This window comes from Pezoporus flaviventris, unplaced genomic scaffold (assembly GCF_033815535.1).
Source record: "Pezoporus flaviventris isolate CSIRO_AGI_PZ_B2104156 unplaced genomic scaffold, CSIRO_AGI_Pfla_v1 ptg000029l, whole genome shotgun sequence".
In the NCBI taxonomy this organism is placed as follows: Eukaryota; Metazoa; Chordata; class Aves; order Psittaciformes; family Psittacidae; genus Pezoporus; species Pezoporus flaviventris.
Genome location: NW_026892577.1, coordinates 3,651,592 through 3,662,723, shown reverse-complemented (window position 1 = coordinate 3,662,723; position 11,132 = coordinate 3,651,592). Strand labels below are relative to the sequence as shown.

The 11,132-nt window shown below is 43.4% G+C and overlaps 1 long non-coding RNA gene across 1 annotated transcript; it reads right to left on the bottom strand.

Annotated features, from left to right (window-relative positions):
• Nucleotides 1-2,537: 2,537 nt before the first annotated feature.
• Nucleotides 2,538-8,561, bottom strand: LOC133272047 (uncharacterized). Its single transcript, XR_009744329.1, has 3 exons — nt 8,450-8,561; nt 3,749-3,940; nt 2,538-2,967 (listed from the first exon to the last, which is right to left on the bottom strand). It is a non-coding gene; the product is annotated as an uncharacterized LOC133272047 (long non-coding RNA).
• Between the last annotated feature and the right edge of the window lie 2,571 nt (nt 8,562-11,132).

The following is an 11,132-nucleotide window of genomic DNA, read 5'->3' as shown; positions in this document are numbered from 1 at the left end:
GCCAAAAAGCAATTTAGATAATGATGAGCATTAATAAACCAAAAGGTTCACTGAGAACACTATTCCCAAAGATAAAAGGTAGAAAGGAGCAGAGAAATTCTGCAAGCTGCTCATCCGAATAACATTGCAGCCTTCAGCACAGCCATCTTGTGTTATTCCCCACCAAATGCATTCAGCTGAGAAAATCCGAATGAGGTGTTTGTGATCTGATTTGTGCTGGATAGTTTTGAGTTCACGCTCCCATTCAGACTTGCAGCTCTGGCCTGTGAGTCACGTCCCTGCTCTGCAGGGACTGAAAAGCTGGAACCCAAGTAAGGCTCAAGTGACTTGGAGCATCCAGCTCAATGTTCACAGCAGAGCTTTCTACTGCCATTATCTAAGGTGTCTCCATCTCCTACTTTCATCAGCTCCCCACACTGCCTTGAATGTGAAACAGCAACATTTGCCATTGCTGATTATCTGCTAAACAAGAAGAAATGTTAAAATCTGCTTCACATTGCTATGGTAGCCACTTACACTTTGAGCTAGAAGACAAAGCAAACACCCAGTCCCTTATTCTATTGTCTTCTCCTTCTGTTCCTGGAGGAGGATATGTACGTAATTTGCATTGGCTGTACCAAGCATCTCCTGATAAGATGAAAACACTTAGAAAAAATGCATATGCAAAGTGTGACACAAGCAGTATTTCCGAGCCCATATTCCAGCTCTGGCAAGAGCAGGTGAGCACAACTCTGGGGATCAGACATTCAACCAACATCCCTGTGCTTGTCATTGGGCATTTGGAGTCACACAGCCCACCAGGATGCCTGGTGGCTGTGCTGCCCACTGCACTGCTCACCCTGTGGCTCCCTGAGGATGTCTTTACCACCCCTCCTTTGTCTTTGTAGACAAAGGGCCAAGTATTAAACTAAATCATCGCAGGCTGCATACAGCAGCACTCAACAAAACACTAGAGGAAAGGTGCCAGAGCAGGAGATGACTCTTCTGCAGTATAAACCACTTGAAGATGCGCAGAAATCCAGCTGAGGTACTTCAAACAATAGAATAATAATCCTGCTTTTGCATTCCTGAGCTGAAATCCTGCTGAGGAGTTCAGACAGAATAGGTTAGCTTTGATCTTAAATATGTTACACTTCAAATAAAGAAACTAAAGTGACAATGTTCCTTTCCCTGGTTGTTTTCATTTAAGGCCTGAATCCCAAGGTGTTGACACAAACAGGCTGTGCTGATGCTAAGTGCTGCTGAAAACTGACAAGAAAGACTTTAAACCACCCACTGGATGGTCTCATATCCAACACCAGAGGCTACAGGCACTGAAGGTTTGGTTGGTGTGTAGTGCTTGTGATCATGTCCTTAAAGAAGGCTGTCCTCAATTAGAGGGCCATAGAACAATCCTTAAAAAAATACTTTTATTGACTAATTTTTGGATACTCCCTACAAAGACACAGCCTGATCTATGTGCAAATGCATGCGGATCAAAATTCAGTACCTAGTACAACAGGCTTCAGACTAACTGTAAAGCAGACCTAGTGTCATGTCTATGACATTATAAGGACTTACATGAGATACCTTCAAACTTAATACTCAGGTAGGTTGCCTTCCCAAAGTGTTTGAACCATAGAGGACGGGTAGCCAGAGTGATGCAACGGCCACATTCCCTCTTATTTTTGCAGTAACTCACATCTGGACCAGAACATTTGCAAAGTTACCACTGCAGAAAAAGCAATCCCTGTTCCAAGAAGTTTGCACCACCCAATACTACTAGTAGAAACTGCTCTGATGTCTGCCAAGAAGAGAACACCACAACTCCACTGTGACTCATCTTCCTGGGGCTTTCATTTCTGGAGCAACCAGTTAAAGAAAAGCCTTAAAGACTGTGATTTTCAGGGAAAACTGAGTGTTTACCAGCCCAAAGTCAGCTAAGGCCTCTAGGTGGTATTATAAGACAAACACAAAATAACGACCCTTTAGAGTATGGCAGGTTAGGCACTGAACTTTGCAAAGAAAAGATTTGAGTGTGAGTGCTTTAAACAAAGGCTCTAATCTTGACAATTCTTCACTGGAGCAGGAATTTACAGCAGCAGGTGTGGGAGGAAGGAAGGGAAAAGGGAAGGCTGCAAAGGGGGCATTTATCCCTGCTATTAGCCCAGGCTGCTGTAACACGCATTCCTGTCTCAGGACAGGATTAGAGCTACAAGTCTGAGCAGCTCCATCCCATTCTGAGAGGGGAAGATACAGAGCCACTTGGTTCTCTGCTGTCACTGAAAACAGGTTGCCCTTGCCGATGGCACTGTTCATGTGATGCAGGAGAGTTATCCCTGTGGTTTGTGCAATACCACCAGCTCCAAGACATTTACAGACTAGCTGTTGACATCAGTATAGCGTGGCTTTGTAGCAGAAATGTCACACCAGCACTTCCACCCTGGCTCTGGGTCCTCACATTGAATGAAATGGCCACATCAGCTTTTGAAGAAACCACTCTCCCCTCCACCAAACCCATACACACTCTGAGGATCTGAGCCGCTCTGGAGGCAGCGGAAGGGCAAAGAACAGGCAGTCTTTATTGAACAGCAGATTTCTTTGGAACAAATGCTTGGCAGAAACCACTCTTACATTTTTACTTCCTACAGTGCCTCGAGAATTACATCTGTTTAACTAGCATGTGCTTATTAAACTGGTAAAGGCAGCATTCTGGTGTGGTTAGTAAAAAACACAGGCAATTGTGTATCGCATGGGACGTGGTCCAGCTTGCCTAGCTCGGCTGAACGGCCTGTTCTACCCTGTCATAAATAACAATCGACTTTTAAAAGGAACCATCTATATTTTACGAAAGTAAGGGCAGATCCTCCAACCAAATCCATTGGCAGAAAGAGTCTGGAAATGAAGGCAGCTTGCAGAGGTGAGAATCGCTGCCTGTCTGGAGAGATGTGGCATCACAGGTCCAGGAGATCTCCTCTAGTTCTGGCTCTGGCATAAGCATTAGAGTTAGTAATGAGCCTCAAGCCCATCCGGGTCTGATAAAAACCTTGGCATGCACCGATGGTGATTTAGTCTCCATTCTTATCCTTTCTGCTGAAGAACAAAGGACTGTAGTCAAAAAACACTATAAATTGTTCCACCCACAACTCGTTTATACAATTTACCAGTGCTGACAGATGCTAATATCTTTCTGTCTCTTTCTAGAAGCTATATATATGAGCAAATAAATTTGACCCAGTCTGAGCTGGCAACCTAACGATGAACAGTTTGAATTTCAATCGCCTCTCTCATGCTGTCTCACCAGAGCACATTTCTACATACCCAGAGCTACTAAGTTCACTTTCAGTAATTATAAATTCCCAGCTCTGCTGCTTCTAATGCTCTGTCTTTGTGTCTGGACAGTTTGTATCTCAGTAATGCTTTTGAAATGTGTATTAGTCTTGAATTTGGTTGGTTAAGAACCAACTATCAGAAGTTCATCCTCCCATCAAGAATACAAGAGGAAATACCCAGCACTTTCTGATTCTCTGATGTGTAGGATGAAACCAGCTACCTCAGTGGGACCACATCAAATTCAAGGTATCTACAAATGGCCAAGTAGTACAAGTTGGGCAGAAATGTATGAACAAGGAAAGGGGGAATATCAAACAAACAGATCACAGAAGGAATGAGATTTCAACTAGGTGGGCAACCTTTAGCCTAGGAAAAAACAGACTCCTAATGTGTTCTTTGTCTCCCCCTGCCTTTCTGCCCTCTTCATTTCTCCCACCTGCTCAGCAGACTGAAAACATTGCACTTACCAGGTATTTTCCAGGTCCCTTCTCAGCCTGTGTTGCTGTTTTTCCATCTCCTTTTCTATATCAGCAGCGCTTGGGCTCACAGCTCTGGGCCTTTTGTCCTTGCATTGGCACATTAAACATGTGGGACTCATCACCCTCATAAGAGTAGCATCTGCTTTTAACTGTGGAGAAATTCTATAAGGCATTATCATTGCTCCAGGAGAAGAGAGCTATAAGCACAAATCATACAGATGAACTGAAAGAAGATTTTCAGGATTAATAGGTCTGAAACATTTCCACCAGATCAGTTACAAGATGCATTAAGGCAGAACACAATGCTCCTCAAGCTCAAGAATTGCTTTTCTTTCCTTGACTTCTACCCACTGGAGCAAATCTTGAGACACTAAGTCAGCTTGTTGACATACTAGGGCAGGAATAACTGAAGCACGCTAGTAAAAACATACTGCAAAAGCTCTGTAGTAAGTCTGTATCTTAACATTACCAATATCCGCAACAGTCATTCTTCATAGGGTTGCTTGGTATTTTGAGCATACAGGAACCACATTCATTTTAAATTGCTCTTACTTAAGGTACGAGCGCATCACTAGTGACACAAACCTTGAGAAACTATATCCGGGGAACAAAGTCAGCTCTGCCTTCCCTGAAATTACATCAAGAATGATGACTGCAATAGAGAATGGTGACAGAGACCCTGCTGTTGCAATATTAGCATTGTAACTAGATGTTCTGGGTTCAGCAGTAGCAGTCAATTTTTTCTCCCTCTTAGTAGCGGGTGCAGTGCTGTGGTTTTGACTTTCAGCCTGGGAATAGAGCTGATAACACCGATGGTTTTAGTTGTTGCTAAGTAATGTTTACTCTGACCAAGGTCTTTGCGAATCTCATGCTCTGCCAGGGAGGAGGGGAGGCCGGGAGGAAGCAGAGACAGGAACCTGACCCAATCTAGCCAAAGAGGTATTCCATACCACAGCACGTCATGCCCGGGATGTAACAGAGAGTTACCCAGAAGGGCTAGGACTGCAGGGTAGGGTAGGTATCAGTCGGTGCTTGGACGGGCTGGGGGGGGCAAGTTATCGGTCGGTGGGTGGTGAAGTGTTGTATTCTCTTCCCTTGTTATTTCCCTTATCATTATTGGTGGTAGCAGCAGTGATTTGTGTTATACCGTAGCTACTAAACTGTTCTTATCTCAACCCGTGGGAGTTGCATCCTTTTCGATTCTCCTCTCCATCCCTCCAGGAGTAGGGGGAGGGCAAGAAGCGGGGGGAGTGAGTGAATGAGCTGCCTGACTGGTTTTAAACCATGACACTAGAACTGCTTTCCCCACTTTGTTTTGATATAGATCAGGAGAGAATCTAACACTGTATTTTCAAGTGAAGAGAGAGGTACTGGATACATTGGAAGAGCCACCAATAAGTTGTCAAATGTCTTTTTGCCAAGTCGCCAGCAGTGGTAATGGAGTTGCTCCCACCTCCTGTCCATTGGACAGATCAGGGAGCTTTGGGCTCTCAGGATCCATCCCATGAGCTGCATGGCTGTATCAAAGCAGAAAGGCTTTTGAGCTGGTAGAGTTGCTGAACTGGAGTCAGGCCAATGGTCTGATCCATTAAATAAAGGGCAATTCCTGTACCACGGCTTCTAGACCAGCAGGGACAGGGAGCAACCCAGAACTGCTTTAACTAAGACAACTGCTTCTTAGCAGCTCTCCAAACAGGAGCCACCTCTTAGCATGTTTCTACATGGGCGTGAACACTGCAGCACTTCATTCTCCCTTTACTCATAGTCAGACTAGTCATATTAGAGATGGTCAAGCTGTCGATACTTCAACTCCCCTAAATAACACCACTTACCTTATGCACCCAAGTTTACCTTTATGGCATTATAGAATTCCTGGACACTTACAAATAAAAAGACTGCATTGACTAATGCTTCAGCCAGTATTACCTGTATATAGTTCAAAGTTAACTGCAGGACTGACGCACACTGAAGGAGGATGGCCTATTACCCATTTTGGGAATAAATGTAGGTGCTACATAAATGCAGTCATCTGCCAAATACAAACTGGATTATGGCTTTATTCTTATATAAACACCGTCTCCCATAATGTAAACAGGAACAATATTTAAAGGACCTAAAGTACATGATGAGCAGTCTCAACCATTTTACAAAAGCAAATGTAATAACAGAGGAAGAGAGGGGTCTTATAAAAATATTATAATGAAAAAGGCATTCAGAAATCCATTAGCAACTGACTGTGCTTCATCACAGCCCTGAGAAAGTATTTTAAATGTAAGCAAAGATCTTTGCTTTTATAATCCCTAATGAAGATGTAAAGTACTAAAAGCCACCAGGAAGTCATAAAAAAATTGAAAACAAGACCATGCAACAAAGCTAACACCTTGGTTCGTAATGGAATACAAGTTGATACTGTTGTTCTTGCCTGCATTACTGCAGACTGCCATTATCTGAGTGAATGATACTACAAAACTCACCGATATTTTTTTTCCATGGCCTCCTTATTTCTAGAAGGATTTGCTTCATTTATTGATCCCCCTGATGGGTACCATAGCAATGGATGAAACAGGACCATTTACTCAAACTGCCTTTTATGAGGTTAAAAAAAAAAAGCAAGCATTCAGGTGAAAACTCACCATGAAGAAAAGATAAAATAGGCACTGAAAACAGATAAGGAGAGTACTTGCAGAGGATTGGCTTTTGAAACCTGGCTTAAAGTCTGTATTTTTGGCAGGAAATGCCATGTAATCTGTAGATTGTAAAACAGCTGTTTTTAGAAGAAAGGATTTACTAGGTGGAGCAGCTCCTACTTGGGCAAAGGGATCCTGTAGCAACATCTGGAGTTCAGAGCCTCCCAATACAAGCGAAGATACTGAAACTGAAAGACTTCTTCAAACTTCAAAATGTCTTGCACCCAAAAGGGAGCTTTTCCCCCAGAAGACATATGGTTCAGACAGAACCTGACTTTTTTTTTGTACCATCACCTTCGTGCTCACTCTTTGTCATTTTGTTGTCAGGCATGGCTATAACAGGGTATGTTGTGTAGCCACTGCATGTCTTTGAGGAATGCAAGGGCAGAACTTCACTTCAAATAACTCATCCATTAGCACATTGCTTACTCTGCCACATCAAGGAAGAGAAAACGTCCTGGAAGTTGCAAAGCCCAGTATTTTAACCTTTGCAAAGAAAATGATCAGGGACTGATGGTCAGGGGACTGGAGCACCTCCTGTATGAAAATAGGCTGAGAAAGTTGGGGCTGTTCAGCCTGGAGAAGAGGAGGCTGCGTGGAGACCTCATAGCAGCCTTCCAGTATCTGAAGGGTGGCTATAGGGATGCTGGGGAGGGACTCTTCATTAGGGACTGTATTGATAGGACAAGGGGTAACGGGTTAAAACTTAAACAGGGGAAGTTTAGATTGGATATAAGGAGGAAATTCTTTCCTGTTAGGGTGGTGAGGCACTGGAATGGGTTGCCCAGGGAAGTTGTGAATGGTGCATCCCTGGCAGTGATCAAGGCCAGGTTGGACAGAGCCTTGGGTGGCATGGTTTAGTGTGAGGTGTCCCTGCCCATGGCAGGGGGCTTGGAACTTGATGATCTTAAGGTCCTTTCCAACCCTAACTGTTCTATGATTCTATGAAAAGACAACCAAGGTAATAGCTCGTATTTGGTAATGCAAACCAGGATTAAAGGAAGAACTTCTAAAATAGGTGGTGTCTGAGAAAAGGATGTTTTTAAGTCTGCATCCTTTGATTTCATATTTGGAGTGTCTTCTTCAGCAAGAAGAAATATCTTGCCTGGGCTAATAATGCTATGCAGCTCTCTTCCATAAGCCATCTCCCACTGCTGTGCTGGAATCAGTGCATTGAAGCTGCAGGTCCTGCTTACTCCACAATCGCCAAGGTCTCATGTTTGGCCATCATTCCATCACAAATCCACCACACATAAATCCCCCACATAAATCCACATAAATCCTATGTTGCTTTCTGCTACAGGCATCATCTGCCTATTTTGCATTTTCTGAGTAGGTATGGAGTAGCACAGCCTCCTTGCACCTGCTTTGCATTGCCGAAAAGGTCAGTGTTCAACCCTACATTGAAGCAACCTGGCTTTGAGCTCTCAACTATAAGATACAACCAAGTACACTTTTCTAAGGTGAGAGAAGCTGATGTGAGAGAACACAGCTGCATAAGGGATGAGTGATTCACTTGCTTATGCCTGATGGAAAAGTCAATGTCTTCAGTGTAATGAAGTTTATGAATTGTGGGATTAAAGAGATGGATCTTGCATTTGAAGAAAAAAGAATGCAGCTGGCATTCAGGCTTGTGAAACGACTGTTTCTGCACTCCACAGCTTAACAAATAGCATAACAATATATAGACATTGATTTTGTAAGTTAACATAATGATTTCATACACAGTAGCTATTATAAAGCAATGTATTGTTTGGGTTTTGTCAGTGCCCAGCAGTAACTGGTTATTTACTGTCTCCCTGCACAAAAGGAAAGTTGGCAGGAGTCCTACCTGGAAGTCAGTCATAAAGACTCATTTTTAAATGGTAAGAGGTCCTCAGATGTGCTACTTTACTTAAGCCTTGTGAAAATCAGTACACATTTCTTCAGAGATCTAATTTGTAGCTTTTATATCTCTGGGTCTCAGTTTACCTTTACAATCCAGGTTGTGAAGTCAGGACAGGAGGAAAACTCCTTCTCATGCACCAAAGCTCTTTGTACACCTCTGGCATGATCTTTTGCTGCTCAGGGAGTAGCTCTGTGAGCCAGCAGAACATTGAGGACGTGCTGTTAAGCCCCATGCATCATCTCACACACTTATCAAGCTCCCTTTTAGGGCCAGGTAGACACATTTACTCTGATTTCAAGGCTACTCAGATGCTAGAGATTAGGCAATATCTAACTAACTATACATAGCATCAACCTTGCAGCCTTACTCCCTCAAGGCTCTTTTTCCTACATGCTTATAAAGAGTATAATTTCCCTTTTTCATGCTCATTTTGATAGGATAAGTAAGCAAAGCTCTCTTGGTCTCTCTGTGTCAAAGGCTCTCCCTTCCCCAGACTTCTAGCTCTTTGGTCACTTGTATCACTCCCCTCCTCCTTCACATCACACAATTAGTTGCTTTCTTAGCAGTCAAGCTTAACTCACATACAACTTGTTCCATTCACTCTACACAGGCACAGTGACCATCACAGCTAGTAAGCTTTAAGAGGAGCAGTAAAACTTAAATGCACAAGCTTATACACCTATGTTTCATTAGGATCTATGGCATGAAGTACCATCTTTTTCCTTTATACTTGGTTTCCAGAAAGGCATTGCTTGCTCAGGACCTCTGCTCAGATGAGAGAGTCCATCTGATTCTCCAAACACAGGACCAAAGGGAGCCTCATAATATAAGCAATTCTTGCTCTATGTACCCAGCAGCTTAGTTCTACAAAAGTTCATAGAAGTCAACAACAGAAATTTCCTAAAGGTTTCATAGACAAAAACTGCTTATTTGGGATAAAAGTCTAAGATGCAACAAACCAGTCACATAGTTAATATCAAAACTTAGTGCAAGGTACACACACCAGTGATACAAGGTTAAGCAGAAAGCAGCCCATCAGCCAAGCACACAGGATACAAACCAGGGATGCATTCAAACCAAACTGAGGTGAATAGCACAAGAAGACTTGCTCTTTGTGGGGCTGCATTAAATAGAGCTACAGCTCTCAGCAGGGTGACCACAGGTGTAGTTAGGAGCCAGTAATTGCTTGGTAGCCTCAGCTGGGACAGCTCAGGTCTCAGCCCTGAGAGACTCCCTCAGGAGTCCAATGCTCATCAGTTGAGGAACACAATGACCTAAGAACAGCGTTGCTCTGTCCCACTTCTAGATCTCCCTTTTTACCTTTTCCCTCAGCCTCTCTGTCTCTTACTACTCCTTTTCTTCTTTCTGTTTTTCAGAATTTTTCCATGCTTTTCACGAAGTGGACAGGGATGGGATTATTTGGGACACAGTGACCTGCTTGTCTAAGCCAGGTTAGTCACTTGCTGGTGGTTTTTAAAGCTTCCCAGTTCAGAAGCTGTTATAAAGGATCTATCTATATTGATAAACAAAGGAAGTCCAATGAGAAATCACTCCCCGGGGCCAACAGCTTGAGCCTGGCTGGTATACCTTCTGCTCACTAAGGGCTGGTTGCTCTTGATGGGCCATGTTAAAGCTACAATGGAGGTGGCTCTCAGCATTTCCCAGGCATGCTGTGGCCTTAGGCAGAAATAATTAGCAGAGGCAAATCCACCTGGAAGCCCACTAGCTCCTTTTCCATACCTCTTTCACTCCTGGTGACCATCCTGAGTCATTAGATACCTTGGCTTTCCAGTGACTGGCACAAAGATACACATCACTTAGGGTCTGCCATGTGCTTTTATCACAGGCAATTTATAATGATTATACTGCTATATGGTTAGAAGGTGGAAGAAAGGCTTCCTTGTTAGAAATAGGAGGGAAGGAACTGCATGCCACAACTGCTTTTCCTTTTTAATCATTTTTAAGGGAACTCTTTATTTAGGAAATTCCCACAATGAGCCATGTGATGGGGTGAGATGCCATTGAATACATAAGAGAAGATGATTGATAGATAGATAGATAGATAGATAGATAGATAGATAGATAGATAGATAGATAACTGTTTACCCACGTATCACCCAGTGCCTCTGCCTCTCTCATGCACTGAGATACTGGGCACATGGTGTTTAAATCCACCACTTCTGCTGATACAGGTGTTCCAAGTGGCTGTGCCTGATGATTTGGGGCCAGGAGTGCAAGAGAAAGAAGCATTGCCCCGCAAAGCCAAGAGAGGTGTTGGGGGGACAAAGGGTTGGGAAGGGAAAGCAAAGCTTAGAACATGCATGGTTTGAATCCTGGCTTCATGGGGACTTAAAACTTGCCACTTGTTTAGGTCTAAAGAGATAGTTGGTTATTTCTCATAGGTCACGTGTATCAGACCCAATTCTCTCCTGAAGTGGGTAATGCAAAGTCCTACTACTTAGTGGAAGTTGTGCATCTCTCTGAGGACAGTGGCTGTGTGGTGCAACAAAGGCTTACCGTCCTCTGTATGGGAGGGATGTTAAGAAAATAGACATTTAAAGAGTGAAATAACTTGTGCAGACTAATTCAGTGAGTGTGTATGCAGATACAGGCAGCATCTGTGGACGTATGCACTAGTTGGTTCTCTCTGATGCATTTGGTGGCTTAAGTCACACCAGCCAAACCCCAGGCCCAGTGGTTCTTCCTTCTTTGAACAGCCCATGTCCTTTTTCTTTTAACTTGCACAATCCTGCTGCTCTTGGATGG